This window comes from Plectropomus leopardus, chromosome 16 (assembly GCF_026936395.1).
Source record: "Plectropomus leopardus strain MGB_pleo_1.0 chromosome 16, ASM2693639v1, whole genome shotgun sequence".
Classification (NCBI taxonomy): Eukaryota; Metazoa; Chordata; class Actinopteri; order Perciformes; family Serranidae; genus Plectropomus; species Plectropomus leopardus.
In genome coordinates this window covers 34,715,920-34,731,204 of record NC_142191.1, presented here as the reverse complement: position 1 = coordinate 34,731,204, position 15,285 = coordinate 34,715,920, and the positions used below count along the sequence as shown (strand labels likewise).

The 15,285-nt window shown below is 40.2% G+C and overlaps 1 pseudogene across 1 annotated transcript; it reads right to left on the bottom strand.

The window, feature by feature from the left end:
- Window positions 1-1,651: 1,651 nt before the first annotated feature.
- LOC148187062 (uncharacterized) lies at window positions 1,652-6,552 on the bottom strand (annotated as a pseudogene). Its single transcript, XR_015779089.1, has 9 exons — window positions 6,512-6,552; window positions 5,217-5,354; window positions 3,884-4,264; window positions 3,613-3,803; window positions 3,276-3,515; window positions 2,982-3,091; window positions 2,783-2,881; window positions 2,635-2,653; window positions 1,652-2,241 (listed from the first exon to the last, which is right to left on the bottom strand). The product of XR_015779089.1 is annotated as an uncharacterized LOC148187062 (transcript).
- Window positions 6,553-15,285: the final 8,733 nt, after the last annotated feature.

Here is a 15,285-nt window from a genome sequence, read left to right as displayed (position 1 = left end):
TCACACTGCAGAGGCAGACAGCAAAAGACTCAGTAAATACTTCTTTGCTCACAGTTACCATGTTGAAATAAAGTAGTGCACATCACATGTACTCAGCAGGCTTGGTGAAGTCCTTAACCATCTGAAGGCCAAGCACCCTTTGGCTCTTCTGGTTAAGGATATGCTTGAGGTGGCCACTGTAGGAGTGCAGAGGTGCCATGCCTTCCTCAGCTGCGTCCGGTGGTGCAGCTGCCGCTGCTGCGCGGTCCTCATTCCACCTCACCAGTCCATCAACCAGGAACGCCTGGAAGTGTTTAGCACTAGCTCATGTTCCTGAAAAGGCAGGTTTTGGATCAAATATTAATTCATCTCTGTCTGAAATGTGTATACAGAATTAATTTGATGACGAGCTCAGAGACACATAAAAGTACCTGGGATGAACCGGTTGAGGTGAAGGACTCCAGCGACTTGGAGCCCCTCGTGCAGCGATAAACCGGCTGACTCCGCCCTTCGTCAGTCTGCCAGTCTGGGTGTAAAGCTGAACCCCCGGTGAGTCCTCGATGCATCTGAGGTGGCATCTCTGCGTACTCCAGATGTCCTGGATGTGGAGAGCGTTCAGCAACGGGACGTCCAGATTGCTGAGTCCTGCTGGTCCGCTGAAGGTGTCAAGAAAATCCTTGATGAGGAGTGCGGTTTCCACGGCCCCGCGTGTCCTGCGCCGACAGTGGAGCCTCCACTCCTCCTTGGAGATCCTCTTCATCATGTCAGCGTCAGTCAGGCCAACCATCCCGTGCTTCCCCTCCAGCCAGGACCGCTTAGCCTCAGTGAGACGGCGGGCATCTTTGGGGTTGACCTCGAAGATGCAATGAGACAGCTGCCTCATGAAGGTAGGGTACAGCTCGTGGCACTCTGGGGTCACACCTGATGCATCAGGTGCCAGATGTTGAGGCGCACCACGAGCTGTCCCCACTCCTGTGATAGAAGAACGTAGTACAGTTTAATTTTCATCAACTATTGTATTATTTCATTTAGGTTTTTGAATGTTGTGAACACAGTGTGATTAGTGTCATTTAAATCCTATCGTTATTATCAATATCAATATAAACATTCTTAGTTTCAGACCAGAAACAAGGCAGCTGTCTTCGACACGCCATCTCTGTGGCAACAGTCGCGGTCCACGTAGCTGAGCTGGAGGGATGGTACCCCGGCGAGTCGGTACCGCCTCATCAATCTGGCCGCCATCCTGGACAGGCCCTCAGAGTTCTCAGCGCAGGTGAGGACGCTCATGAGGACCTGCCCGTGCTCATTGCCGATGTTGGAGACCCAGGCGGCCGTGTCCGAGGCGGTACCTGCGAGCTTCTTCGTTACCTGGACAGAGGGAGGGAGATTTTAAATAAACACACAGCTGTGGTGTAAAAGCAGCTGTGAGAAAAGTGTGAGAAGCTTTACTCGCCTTCTTGGTGGAATCCATCTTTAAGATGGATCCAAAGGTTGAAGTGATCCTGGCCTTGTACTTGTACTCCAGGTACTCAGTGGCCATGAGATACAGCCCAGCCTTTGTCATGGACCCTGTGCACAAAGGCTGGGGGCATGTCAGCTGTAGATGCCAGATGCGGTGTGGCATCCATAGGAACAGCCAACATGCAAAGAAGGGGTCGGGGGACGCGGGAGGCTGGTTGTAGACCGGCCGGGGTTGGGGGGGGTACCACCAGACGTTCAGCTCGCTGATGAGCCGAGGCCTCCCCCGGCTGTCCCTGGAAAACAGCACCTGACAGATCCACTGCTGCTGCTCCACAGTGAGAGCTGCCCGCCAGGACTCTGGCAACAGCTGAAAAACAGAGGAACACAAGGAGCATTTTACAATCTGAGGACATCGATTTATGAGGTGGGTGGGCAGAGCGGCCACAGGTGAGGCCTGACGTGTTAGACAGACAACCTTTACCTCAGCACTGCTAGCAGGTGGTGGGGGCGGGAGGAAGGCAGGCCCGGGCAACTCCTCCTGTACTCCCTCCTCCGCAGCGGGGGCTTGGGCGGGGGCAGGTGCGGGCGAAGGATGGGGAGCAGGTGTCTCTGCTGGCTCGGCGATGACGAGGGCTGCTGGGGCTTGCGGGAGGGGGTGATGTTCTTGGCTGGCCTCCAGCAGCTCCTCGTCCGTTAGCTCACCCAGCGCAGCAGAGTCACCAGCCCCCGTCTGAGGTGCCGGTGAGGTGGGGGCGGGAGGTGGATGCTGCTGGAGCTAGAGAGGGGCTGGTACATTTGAGGCTGAAAGAGGAAAAAGAATGATTCAGTGACATGAAAGAATTAGATTTTAGCGTTGACATTAAATGACAGACACACAGTCAGCCAAGCTGCTTCTACAGAGACCAGGAGAAATACTGTTATGTTCTAATAACATGGTATTACAATATTTTATATTAAAGAGAGAAAGTGAGGATGAGAGAAAATTATGATAACAGCTGATTAGACATGTAGTGAGTGGCGATGCAGGCTGCAGACAGGCGGGTTACACAGGCAGCGAGGAAAAGGATGATGAGGAGAATGTTACAGATAACAGATGCTCTCATTAGTGATGCTTTGACGGCGATCCGCAGGCAGGGCTGTCAGTGATTGGAGACGAGCAGACGCAAGATATTTTTTCATTCGACCGAAACTTACCTGTTGTTTGCTGTCCTCTCTGATTACAGAAGCATTTATAAAGCAAAAAAAACCCAAAAATTTTAAAAAAGAGGCGTCAACACTTGAAGTCAAGTCTCTCTGTTATTAACAGTTTGTCATCATAATTATTTCGTTACTTTCTACTCACACTCCTCGATGTCAACTACCGCCTTGACCAGCTCTTCATCCGAGGGCTCCTCAGATGGTCGTGAGGGAAGAGCTGGTCTGAAGGGTCTGAAGGAGGAGGCTGTAATCACGCGGTAAGAGAGAAACACAACACACACAGAGTCAACACAATAAAGATTTACTCTGTCACATGAATGATATGTCATTTCAGATGGACTTGCCTGGAAGTGCAGGCTTAGCGAACATCATCCGCTTGATTTTGGCCTGCATTTCCACCGCAGACAGAGAACGCCGCCCAGAGACAAAGGCCGCAAGCGCAGAACCAAGAGGCCTTTACCGAGAAAAAAAGGACACACAAAACCATCTACAGTGAGGAGACAATATGACAAAAACACACCTATTTACAATATTTTATATATTTATATATTATATATTCATATTTATATATATATTTCTTCACAGAAGTCATCCAGGTACATCAAGCTCAGACAGCTTTATAGTAAAATAATACATACTGTGATGCACTCCTGGCTCTCTGGCTTGCGGCGGAGACAGAGGCTGAGCTGCTGCTGCTGCTGCTGCTGCTGCTGCTGCTGCTGCTGCTGCTGCTGCTGCTGGCGGTGGCGGTGGCCGCAGCCTTGCTGGTGGCAGCAGCAGCCCTCGCTCTCTGTCTGTCTCTCTGCCGGACATAGCGGACGGCGTTCTCCATCTGCGAGCCAGGAGCTGGCGCCGTCCTCCGGAGGTAGTTGACAAATCTATACAAATCAGACAATTGGTCACATGATTATTGTCATCAATAGTCAGTTGAGCAAATAAATGAAAAGATAGAAATCAAATGTTGCAATAATGTACCGGATCTTTTTGGAGTCCTCAGACTCATACAGGGCCTGCAGGGTCTCGAACTTAAAGACCCCAAAGCCAACAAGTGCCTGTCCCTCCTGTCCGGGCTGGAGGGACTTCACCCGCGCCTCCTCGAACGCACGGTGGAACCTGACCGCCTCCACAAAGTCAGGATACGCCGAGGAGTAGCGGGTGAAGGCGTCCTGTAGGTTCACAGAGGGAGGTTAAAACTGGACACTCCTCTGATTGTATGATGCGTATCAGATTAAAGGACGGACGTCACCTTGTTGGCCATCAGTGGGGACTGAGACCCTGTCCTCTCTCGCTCCTTCTGGGGGGAGGCGACCAGGTTCTGGCGTAGCCCACGTCATTCTCCAGGAGCCAGTGGAAGGTCTTGCCCTGGTATCTCCCAAACTGGACCTTCCACCGGCTCAGGACGAGGGTGGCGTTGGCGGTGTCGCCACCCTCGGAGGTGACGTGGGCCTGTGCCTCCGCATCCACCTCCTCCGGCTTCTTTGCCCGGTATGGGGCCTGGCCCCCGGCAACCCGCAGCGGGCCTACAGCCTGGGCCTCTGAAGAGGCCCTTAACAGGAGGGTCCCGTTAGGGGCCCTCCTAAAAGTAGGATGTTCAATCTAAACAGAGAAAATGAACGTTAGCAGAATACTGGCAGGAAATACTTTATGATCATCATAAAGAAGACAAGATAACGATAAATGACGCGTAGCCTCAAACTTACAGTTAAAGCTCTCCTTAAATCTTCAAAATCTGTAATAACAGAGGGGATAAAACAGTGAGGAAACAGCACATCTCTGGACTCAGATCTCTTTTATGTACAAAAGAATACAAAAGAAACCTCTTCATTACATGATCACAGCTGTTCTAACGTTATTATCTGTATGAAATAAACATCTGGATGTGTCTGATTAAGCAGCTGTGTAACACTGCTGAAATACACACGTGAGTGAGTGAGTGAGTGAGTGAATGAATGAATGAATGAATGAATGAATGAATGAATGAATGAAGCCTTGTGTTGTTTAGGTGACATGATGCGATATTAAACCGGCGCCGACGGCACGTACAGTAGCATTAGCTGTGTCAGCCTGCGGGTCAGCGTTAGCTCGTGTCTCATTAAGAGACTGTGCTCGGCTCTGCTAATTGTCTCAAGTAAACACACGAATGAAAGCAGTTTTATTTATTTTAGCTCTACGTGGAAAAACGCGAATGATAAGCGCAGGCGATGCAGGTGGCATCAGATAACGGTACATGACGCGGGCGCGCGCCACCGTACCTCGGCGTGTCGGACAGGTGTACGGGCAGCCGGGGGTTAAAAATAAATAAAAACCGTTTACGCAGCAGGGACGTTGTCCGGTTAACGCGCTGCGGCGATAAATAATGTACAAAATTGATTTGGTGCGGAATAAATAGTGCGGGCTCCACACCGTCGCGGCGATAAAACTCCGGTCAAAACGCGAGTCCGCGCCAACGTTAATGCCTGTGAAATCGCGAACGGGGGCTGCGAAGGACCGGAATAAAACACCGCCGTTGACACGGCGCGATTGGCAACGTTTTGCTGCTCACAATTCGTAAAAATATGACAAATGCTGTACTCACGAACTTGACTCCGTGGGGTCCGATCTTGAACTGAGCGCCGGTGCGGGGAGAATCCAAGATGGCGACCGCGAGGTGGCTTGTTGAGTCAAATCGAGCCTTCTGATTGGACGCCCAAAAGTTGGGATCGTGTGATTGGCCGACGCTGTTGGAACATGAGTGAACCAACAAGCCCTTGTTGGCACAGAGAAGATGGCATTTCCGGGGCGCAAGTTGCAACTGTCTGATTGATATTTTTTTTTTTTTTTTTACTGAGACCTGTGAAGACACCTTTACAATACTCCAGCCTGCTGAAAATCAAAGCATGAATACGTTTTCTCTGCATCTTGTGAAAAACAGAATTCTGTTAATCCTTGCTATGTTTTTCAGGTGGTACTAGGCTGCCTTTATGGATGGATTCAAGGTGAGCACTGACTTTTAATCGATAAGATCAGGCGGCGCAGCAGGGGGTAGTGACAAAAATCTGCGATCAAGTTGGACAGTTTTCTGACTTTTCCTGCAGCCTCCAGTCTATACAGGAAGTCACAAAAGCACCCACATCCTTTTAGATTGTATTCTTATTCATTCAGTTCTTATCATATCCGTTTATCAGTCTGTTCACAGTCTCAAATTATTGTGTTGATCACAGTGTAAATCATATCATACAGGCTATCTATTATTTCTGTTCATGGTTCAGCCCACATTTACATGAATTCTTACGTATATCAGCGTTATATCATTTTGCTGCTGTATATAAATCCGCTGAGAGATTCTGTCTCTCTCAAACTACATCAACCAGTCAGACAGCCTATCAGGGCTTCACGTCTGTAAAGATGTTATTTTAAGAATCCTCACATCACACTAACACTATTGACCATCAGTTGTACAGTTTAATCCTTAATTCCTCTTTTCCTTCCTTCTTCCTTCAAAATAATTAAAATATTATACAACAGATTCTGTATAGCTTATGATTAATGCATTTAGTCTTTGTGACTGCAAAACATAATCATAAGTCACAACATGTACTCTGTTAACAGAAAAACCTTCCAATAAAACAAATCATTTCCAAATCTCTGAAATTCATTCATGGATCTATCATGGGTCGATGAGCTAAGAGCCAGGCTTTGGCAGTAGGCGCAGAGCAACTGCGCCGCCTGCCTCTAACGCTTGCGGCCGCCTCGATATCGCGAGATCATCGCCGTTCGACGTTCGCCGTTCGCCGCTTTATGACGTCAGAGATTTCCATGATCGAACGCTGTGCGGTGTTCGGTTCTGACAGCAGCTTATATAAGACGTCCATGAGCTGCGGAGGCTCAGACTCACCTCTGTATCTCCTCCCTGCCTGTAGTCGGCGGTAGTAACATCTACACATCGCAGCAGCGAACAAGAACTGAAAACCAATGAAGAGTGAGTACCCAGAGCAGGGTCTCATGTGCCGGTGACTGCCAATTGTCGCGCAGGTGGGCTGGACAGAGTGCCATGAAGAATATTTGCTGACAACATGCGTGAGCTCAAGCGGCTCGGATGAAGACCGTCTCTTCTGAAAAACGCAGGACGCTGCCAGACAAGATAAAAATGATCAGTAAACCGAAAGTTTGGGACACCACCTTGAACATGAGGCCATTTGTGCAAAGCCAGTAACCTACTGAAACGTAGAGCCCCTCGACCCACCGGGAACTGGTGCCGAGATGACAACGTTTTTACTGCTATTTTTTTTTAAGTCCGGTGAAGTACTTTTCATTATCTTTTCACCACTTCGGATTGTTGCTGTGCAGTGTTGTTGGTGCCAACATGGAGAGCCACCTTCCCAGCAGAGGAGTGATCTGTCAGCAGGTTGGGGATGGCATAAACTAAGTCGGAGACTTCAGCAGTCGGGTAGCAGATGGTCAAGGCTGGCTTGGACTTCACGAAACCAACGATGGACTCACGGACCGCCGCTGATGGAGGAGGTAGCGCCGTTTGAGCTGCATTTACCGACTGTAGATGGTGGGTTGTTGCCGGGGACAGCGGCAGCGCGGCGGCATCCACAGCAAAGGAGTTTCCTGCTTTCTCCGGACGAGTCTGAGGACTTCATGAAGGACTTGGCCGCTGGAAGGTTGGATCATCTCTCCAGTGGAGGAAAATCCTGGATGTCCAAGATGTTGAACCTGTTGGTCAGCGGTAGGTCGTGAGGTGGAGCGGGGAGGGGGGCGGGCGGACCATGTTTGTCCCTGCGGACCACAGTCCAGTGCTCCGGTTGACGTGGGGTCTAACTTGTCCTTGCTCGGGACTCAGGGACCAGCGAGGCGTTTTGCCTGGGCTGTGGCGACAGTGGAAAACTCCAAAATGAGCTTGTCCTTCTCCCCGAGCACAGCTTACAGACCAGCGATGCCTTGAAACGGTAAAGGTAAGGTCGCAGTAGCGACACTCGGGTCCTCGACACCGGCTAGCATGTTGGCAGTAGCAGTATAGCATGTTGTAAAATATAGTATGGCATATATACAAAAGTCACAGTATAGTATGCTCACAAAAAAGTTCAGAAAAAGTATAGCATGTTGTAAAAATGCCAAAGTATGGCTTGTTATGAAATTTTCACATTTTAGTATGCCATAAAAGGCATAGTATATTATAGAAAATGTCATGGCATAGTAGGTCAACAAATTACATTATACTGTGTCAAACAATGTCGTAGTAAAGTATGTTAGATGGCATAGTATAGTATGTCAAAAAAGATGTCATATTGTCATAAAAATGTCATAATATAGTTTGTCAAAAATGTCAGTTTATGTCATACAATTGTTAGTGGGCTATGTCTTTAAAAGGTCATTGTGTAGAATATGTTACATGTCATGGTATGTCATAAAAATATGATAGTATAGTATGTCAAAGAATGTAAGTAAAGTATGACATAACAATGTTATAGAAATATCATCGCATAGACTGTCATAAAAATGTCAGCATTTGTATGTCATAGTATGGCATGTTATAAAAAAATGTTGGCATAAAGCATGATAGAAAAAAAATGTCAGCATAGTATGTGAAAAAATGTTAGTGTAGTATGTAAAATGAATGTCATAGTATAGTATGTTAAAAATGTCATAGTACAGTATGTTAAAATGTCATAGTATTAAAAACATGCTGTAATACAGTTTGCCAAAAATATGTTATAGTATAGTATGTCAAAAAATGTGTGGACATACTTTACAATGGAATTTTTTGATGGTATGTAAAAAAAATAACATGGGATGGATGCAAGGTCACAGTAACCGTAACCCCTGATGTATGACCACCAAAATCATCCCTATGTTAAACTGAATTTTTGTTGCAAAACTGAGAAAAACTTCCCCCAAGATACTCTTTAGATACTCCATTTACAAGTATGAGACACATTGGTCTGCAAATTATAGTTTTTCATTTAAAATAACATTAAATCATCATAGCCTATATGCTTTGACAAAAAATACTTATAAAATAGTACGGTATGTCATACAAACAAATATGATTAAAAAAGTCAGACTATTGTATGTTGTTCAAAAAGAAGTGGTAGTAAAGGATGCCTTTAAAAATATAAAAGCGCAATAGTACTGCTTGTCGTTTAGAATATAGAAATGTCATAGTATACTTAAATGTCAAGAATGCGATAAAAACGTTACAGTTAAGTGTGTTGTCCAAAAATAATGAAAAACTTCATGGTATAGTATGTCTTCCAAAAATCATGAAAACTTCCAAAGATCATTAAAAACATCGTAGCACAGTATGTCAATAAATTATGAAAAATGTCATAGTTTAGTACGGAGCCAGACATCAAGAACATGTCACAGTATAGTATATTGTCCAAAAGTCAAGAAGAACATCAAAGTATATTATGTTGTCCAAAAATCATAACAAACATCATAGCATAGTATGTTGTCCAAAAAATCATGAAAACGTCACACCATAATCTGTCGTCCAAAAACCCCCATCAAAAATGTAATAGTGTAATATGTCCTCAAAAAATAATCCAAAACATCAGAGAATATTATGTCAACAAAAAAAAAAAGAAAAACGTCTTACAGTATGTTGTTCAAAAGATCATGAAATACATCATAGCATACTATGTCATCAAAAAATTATGGAAAACATCATAGTATAGTATGTAGCCCAGACATCATAAACATGTTGAAGTATAATATATGAGTGCTTATCCTTTTCTGGAGCACAAGTTTGTGTTTTAGTTGAATATCGCCAAAGTCATGAAAAATGTCATAGTACGTTGTCCAAAAATTATGAAAAACTTCTTAGTATAGTATGTTGTTCAGAAATCATGAAGATGTCATAGTATAATACATTGTCAAAAAACAATGAAATCCTCACAGCATAGTCTTTTGTCCAAAACAAAAACAAAAAGATTTTGAATGGCATACTATACTATGATGTTCTTGATGATTTTTGGATGCCATAATATATTATAATTTTGATGATTTTTGCATGCAATACTATTATCTGACATTTTGATGACTTTTATGTCATATTTTGCAATTTTCACTACTCTATAGTATAGCATTTTGGCATTTTTTGACATGCTATAATATGGTGCTTTAGGCACTTTTGAAAAATCCTATGCTATGGCGTGTCTTGGAATGCTATTGAGATGTTTTATGTGGTATTCAGCTGTTCAAAAGGTCAAAAAAAGTAATCACCCCAAATGTTAAAATAAGTTATTGTTCAGTTCACTTTAAAGCAAAGGGACGATCACAAAACCAAGAAAGACGGACCAGAGTTGAAGCAGAATTTAAATTATTTTATTGGTGGCCAAACAAAGGTGAGAGAGGATGGGATCAGGTGGTTGTGCCAAGGAAAATAACTGAATAGAACAAAACAAAAAAAAAACACCTTAACTCCCTTCTCTAAAGAACAGCTTTCACAAACAAACAACAGGGGCTAACAACAGCCACTTAACCTAGTGTGTCTAAACAGAGATTTCCTACGTGTGAAAAAAGTAAAGAGTACCCCAACTTACCAAAAGTCCACAACCTCTCATCACATACCTTTCACCAGTTGCAAAAACACAATTCTGGTCACAGGTCACAAAAACACACAGCCAGGTCAGTCACAGAACAAAGAAGGAAAAAAAAGAGAGCCTGGCACTCTGTGGGGCATGGATTTTGAAAACCATGCCGACGGATGATTGGCCAGGTCGGAGTGGAGGGAACCAATGAGCATCCTGATCCTCTCCACAGGTAGCAATCAGCACAATCAGGCACAAGTGGGAAGACTCAGGTAAATAGCACCTGGAAAAAACACAAGGGAGGAGGGAGAAAACAGGGTAGAAAAACACACAAAGCACTGTGCCCCTACCTGGCACGTAACATTCATAGTACAGCAAGTTGAGTCAGTTTCTAATACAGCCTGCTGGAAAAAATGGTCCAAAAAGTCAATATTTTGAGCGTTTTACGCCAAATTACAATATGCCAAAAAAAAGTACTATAGCTCAAGAAAAAATTTCAAAAAAGTAATCTCTCCAAATGTTAAAATAAGTCATAGTACAGCATGTTGAGGCAGTTTACAGTATATCTAGCTGAAAATACAAAACAGTACAAAAAGTTAATATTTTTTAGCATTTTACGCCAAATTACAATATGGCAAAAAAAGCCATACTATAACTGAGGAAAAATTGTCTAGACAGCCATCTCCCCAAATGTTAAAATAAGTCATAGTACAGCATGTTGAGGCAGTTTACAGTATATCTAGCTGAAGAAACAGTCCAAAAAGTCAATATTTTTAGCATTTTACGCCAAATTACAATATGGCAAAAGAAGCTATACTATAACTCAGGAAAAATTGTCAAAAAAGTAATCTCTCCAAATGTTAAAATAAGTCATAGTACAGCATGTTGAAGCAGTTTTTAGTATATCTAGTTGAAAAAACAGTCCAAAAAATCAATATTTTTAGTGTTTTACGCCCAATAACAACATGGCAAAAAAAAGTTCTATAGCTCAGGAAAAATTGTCAAAAAAGTCATCTCTCCAAATGTTAAAATAAGTCATAGTACAGCATGTTGAAGCAGTTTTTAGTATATCTAGTTGAAAAACAGTCCAAAAAATCTATATTTTTAGCATTTTACGTCAAATTACAACATGGCAAAAAAAAGCCATACTATAGCTCAGGAAAAATTGTCAAAAAAGTAATCTCTCCAAATGATCAAATAAGTGATAAAAAAGTATGTTTAGGCAGGGTATAGAATACCTAGCTGAAATAATGGTCCAAAAAGTCAATATTTTTAGTGTTTTACGTTAAATTACAATATGGCAAAAAAAAGTACTATAGCTCAGGAAAAATTGTCAAAAAAGTCATCTCTCCAAATGTTAAAATAAGTCATAGTACAGCATGTTGAGGCAGTTTACAGTATATCTAGCTGAAAAAACAGTCCAAAAAGTCAATATTTTTAGGGTTTCACGTCAAATTACAACATGGCAAAAAAAGCCATACTGTAGCTCAGGAAAAATTGTCAAAAGAGCCATTTCTCCAAATGTTAAAATTAAGTCATAGTATAGCATGTTGAAGCAGTTTTTAGTATATCTAGTTGAAATAAATGGTCAAAAAAGTCAATATTTTAGTGTTTTACGCCAAATTACAATATGGCAAAAAAGCAGGATGATAGCTCAGGAAAAATTGTCAAAAGAGTCATCTCTCCAAATGTTAAAATAAGTCATAGTACAGCAAGTTGAGGCAGTTTATCGTATATCTAGTTAAAATAAAAGGTCAAAAAAGTCAATATTTTTAGTGTTTTACGCCAAATTACAATATGGCTAAAAAAAGTACTATAGCTCAGGAAAAATTGTCAAAAAAGTCATCTCTCCAAATGTTAAAATAAGTCATAGTATAGCATGTTGAAGCAGTTTTTAGTATATCTAGTTGAAATAAATGGTCAAAAAAGTCAATATTTTAGTGTTTTACGCCAAATTACAATATGGCAAAAAAGCAGGATGATAGCTCAGGAAAAATTGTCAAAAAAGTCATCTCTCCAAATGTTAAAATAAGTCATAGTACAGCATGTTGAGGCAGTTAATAGTAAATCTAGTTTAAATAAAAGGTCAAAAAAGTCAATATTTTTGGTGTTTTACGCCAAATTACAATATGGCTAAAAAACGTACTATAGCTCAGGAAAAAATTGTCAAAAAAGTAATCTCTCCAAATGTTAAAATAAGTCATAGTACAGCAAGTTGAGGCAGTTTATCGTATATCTAGTTAAAATAAAAGGTCAAAAAAGTCAATATTTTTAGTGTTTTACGCCAAATTACAACATGGCTAAAAAAAGTACTATAGCTCAGGAAAAATTGTCAAAAAAGTCATCTCTCCAAATGTTAAAATAAGTCATAGTACAGCATGTTGAGGCAGTTTACAGTATATCTAGCTGAAAAAACAGTCCAAAAAGTCAATATTTGTAGCATTTTACGTCAAATTACAACATGGCAAAAAAAGCCATACTGTAGCTCAGGAAAAATTGTCAAAAGAGTCATCTCTCCAAATGTTAAAATAAGTCATAGTACAGCAAGTTGAGGCAGTTTATCTCATATCTAGTTAAAATAAAAGGTCAAAAAAGTCAATATTTTTAGTGTTTTACGCCAAATTACAATATGGCTAAAAATAGTACTATAGCTCAGGAAAAATTGTCAAAAAAGTCATCTCTCCAAATGATCAAATAAGTGATTAAAAAAGTATGTTTAGGCAGGGTATAGAATATCTAGCTGAAAAAATGTTCCAAAAAGTCAATATTTTTAATGTTTTAAGTCAAATTACAATGTGGCAAAAAAAAGTACTAAAGCTCAGGAAAAATTGTCAAAAAAGTAATCTCTCCAAATGATAAATTAAGTCATAGAACAGCAAGTTGAGACAGTTTATAGTATATCTAGTTGAAATAAACGGTCAAAAAAGTCAATATTTTTAGGGTTTCACGTCAAATTACAACATGGCTAAAAAAAGTACTATAGCTCAGGAAAAATTGTCAAAAAAGTCATCTCTCCAAATGTTAAAATAAGTCATAATACAGCATGTTGAGGCAGTTAATAGTAAATCTAGTTAAAATAAAAGGTCAAAAAAGTCAATATTTTTAGTGTTTTACGCCAAATTACAATATGGCAAAAAAAAAACTACTATAGCTCAGGAAAAAATTCAAAAAAGTCATCTCTCCAAATGTTAAAATAAGTCATAGTACAGCATGTTGAGGCAGTTTACAGTATATCTAGTTGAAATAAACGGTCAAAAAAGTCAATATTTTTAGTGTTTTACGCCAAATTACAATATGGCAAAAAAGCAGGATGATAGCTCAGGAAAAATTGTCAAAAGAGTCATCTCTCCAAATGTTAAAATAAGTCATAGTACAGCAAGTTGAGGCAGTTAATAGTATATCTAGTTGAAAAAACAGTCCAAAAAGTCAATATTTGTAGCATTTTACGTCAAATTACAACATGGTAAAAAAAAAAGTACTATAGCTCAGGAAAAATTGTCAAAAGAGCCATTTCTCCAAATGTTAAAATTAAGTCATAGTACAGCATGTTGAAGCAGTTTTTAGTATATCTAGTTGAAATAAATGGTCAAAAAAGTCAATATTTTAGTGTTTTACACCAAATTACAATATGGCTAAAAAGCAGGATGATACCTCAGGAAAAATTGTCAAAAGAGTCATCTCTCCAAATGTTAAAATAAGTCATAGTACAGCAAGTTGAGGCAGTTAATAGTATATCTAGTTAAAATAAAAGGTCAAAAAAGTCAATATTTTTAGTGTTTTACGCCAAATTACAATATGGCAAAAAAAGTACTATAGCTCAGGAAAAATTGTCAAAAAAGTCATCTCTCCAAATGTTAAAATAAGTCATAGTACAGCAAGTTGAGGCAGTTTATAGTATATCTAGTTAAAATAAAAGGTCAAAAAAGTCAATATTTTTAGTGTTTTACGCCAAATTACAATATGGCTAAAAATAGTACTATAGCTCAGGAAAAATTGTCAAAAAAGTCATCTCTCCAAATGATCAAATAAGTGATAGAACAGTATGTTGAGGCAGTGTATAGAATATCTAGCTGAAAAAATGGTCCAAAAAGTCAATATTTTTAGTGTTTTACGTCAAATTACAATATGGCAAAAAAAAGTACTAAAGCTCAGGAAAAATTGTCAAAAAAGTCATCTCTCCAAATGATAAATTAAGTCATAGTACAGCAAGTTGAGACAGTTTATTGTATATATAGTTGAAATAAACAGTCAAAAAAGTCAATATTTTTAGGGTTTGACGTCAAATTACAACATGGCTAAAAAAGTACTATAGCTCAGGAAAAATTGTCAAAAAAGTCATCTCTCCGAATGTTAAAATAAGTCATAGTACAGCATGTTGAGGCAGTTTACAGTATATCTAGCTGAAAAAACAGTCCAAAAAATCAGTATTTTGAGCCTTTTACGCCAAATTACAATATGGCAAAAAAAAAACTACTATAGCTCAGGAAAAAATTCAAAAAAGTCATCTCTCCAAATGTTAAAATAAGTCATAGTACAGCAAGTTGAGGCAGTTTTTAGTATATCTAGTTAAAATAAAAGGTCAAAAAAGTCAATATTTTTAGTGTTTTACGCCAAATTACAATATGGCTAAAAAAAGTACTATAGCTCAGGAAAAATTGTCAAAAAAGTCATCTCTCCAAATGTTAAAATAAGTCATAGTACAGCATGTTGAGGCAGTTAATAGTATATCTAGTTAAAATAAAAGGTCAAAAAAGTCAATATTTTTAGTGTTTTACGCCAAATTACAATATGGCAAAAAAAAAGTACTATAGCTCAGGAAAAATTGTCAAAAAAGTCATCTCTCCAAATGTTAAAATAAGTCATAGTACAGCAAGTTGAGGCAGTTTATCGTATATCTAGTTAAAATAAAAGGTCAAAAAAGTCAATATTTTTAGTGTTTTACGCCAAATTACAATATGGCTAAAAAAAGTACTATAGCTCAGGAAAAATTGTCAAAAATGTCATCTCTCCAAATGTTAAAATAAGTCATAGTACAGCAAGTTGACGCAGTTTATCGTATATCTAGTTAAAATAAAAGGTCAAAAAAGTCAATGTTTTTAGTGTTTTACGCCAAATTACAATATGGCTAAAA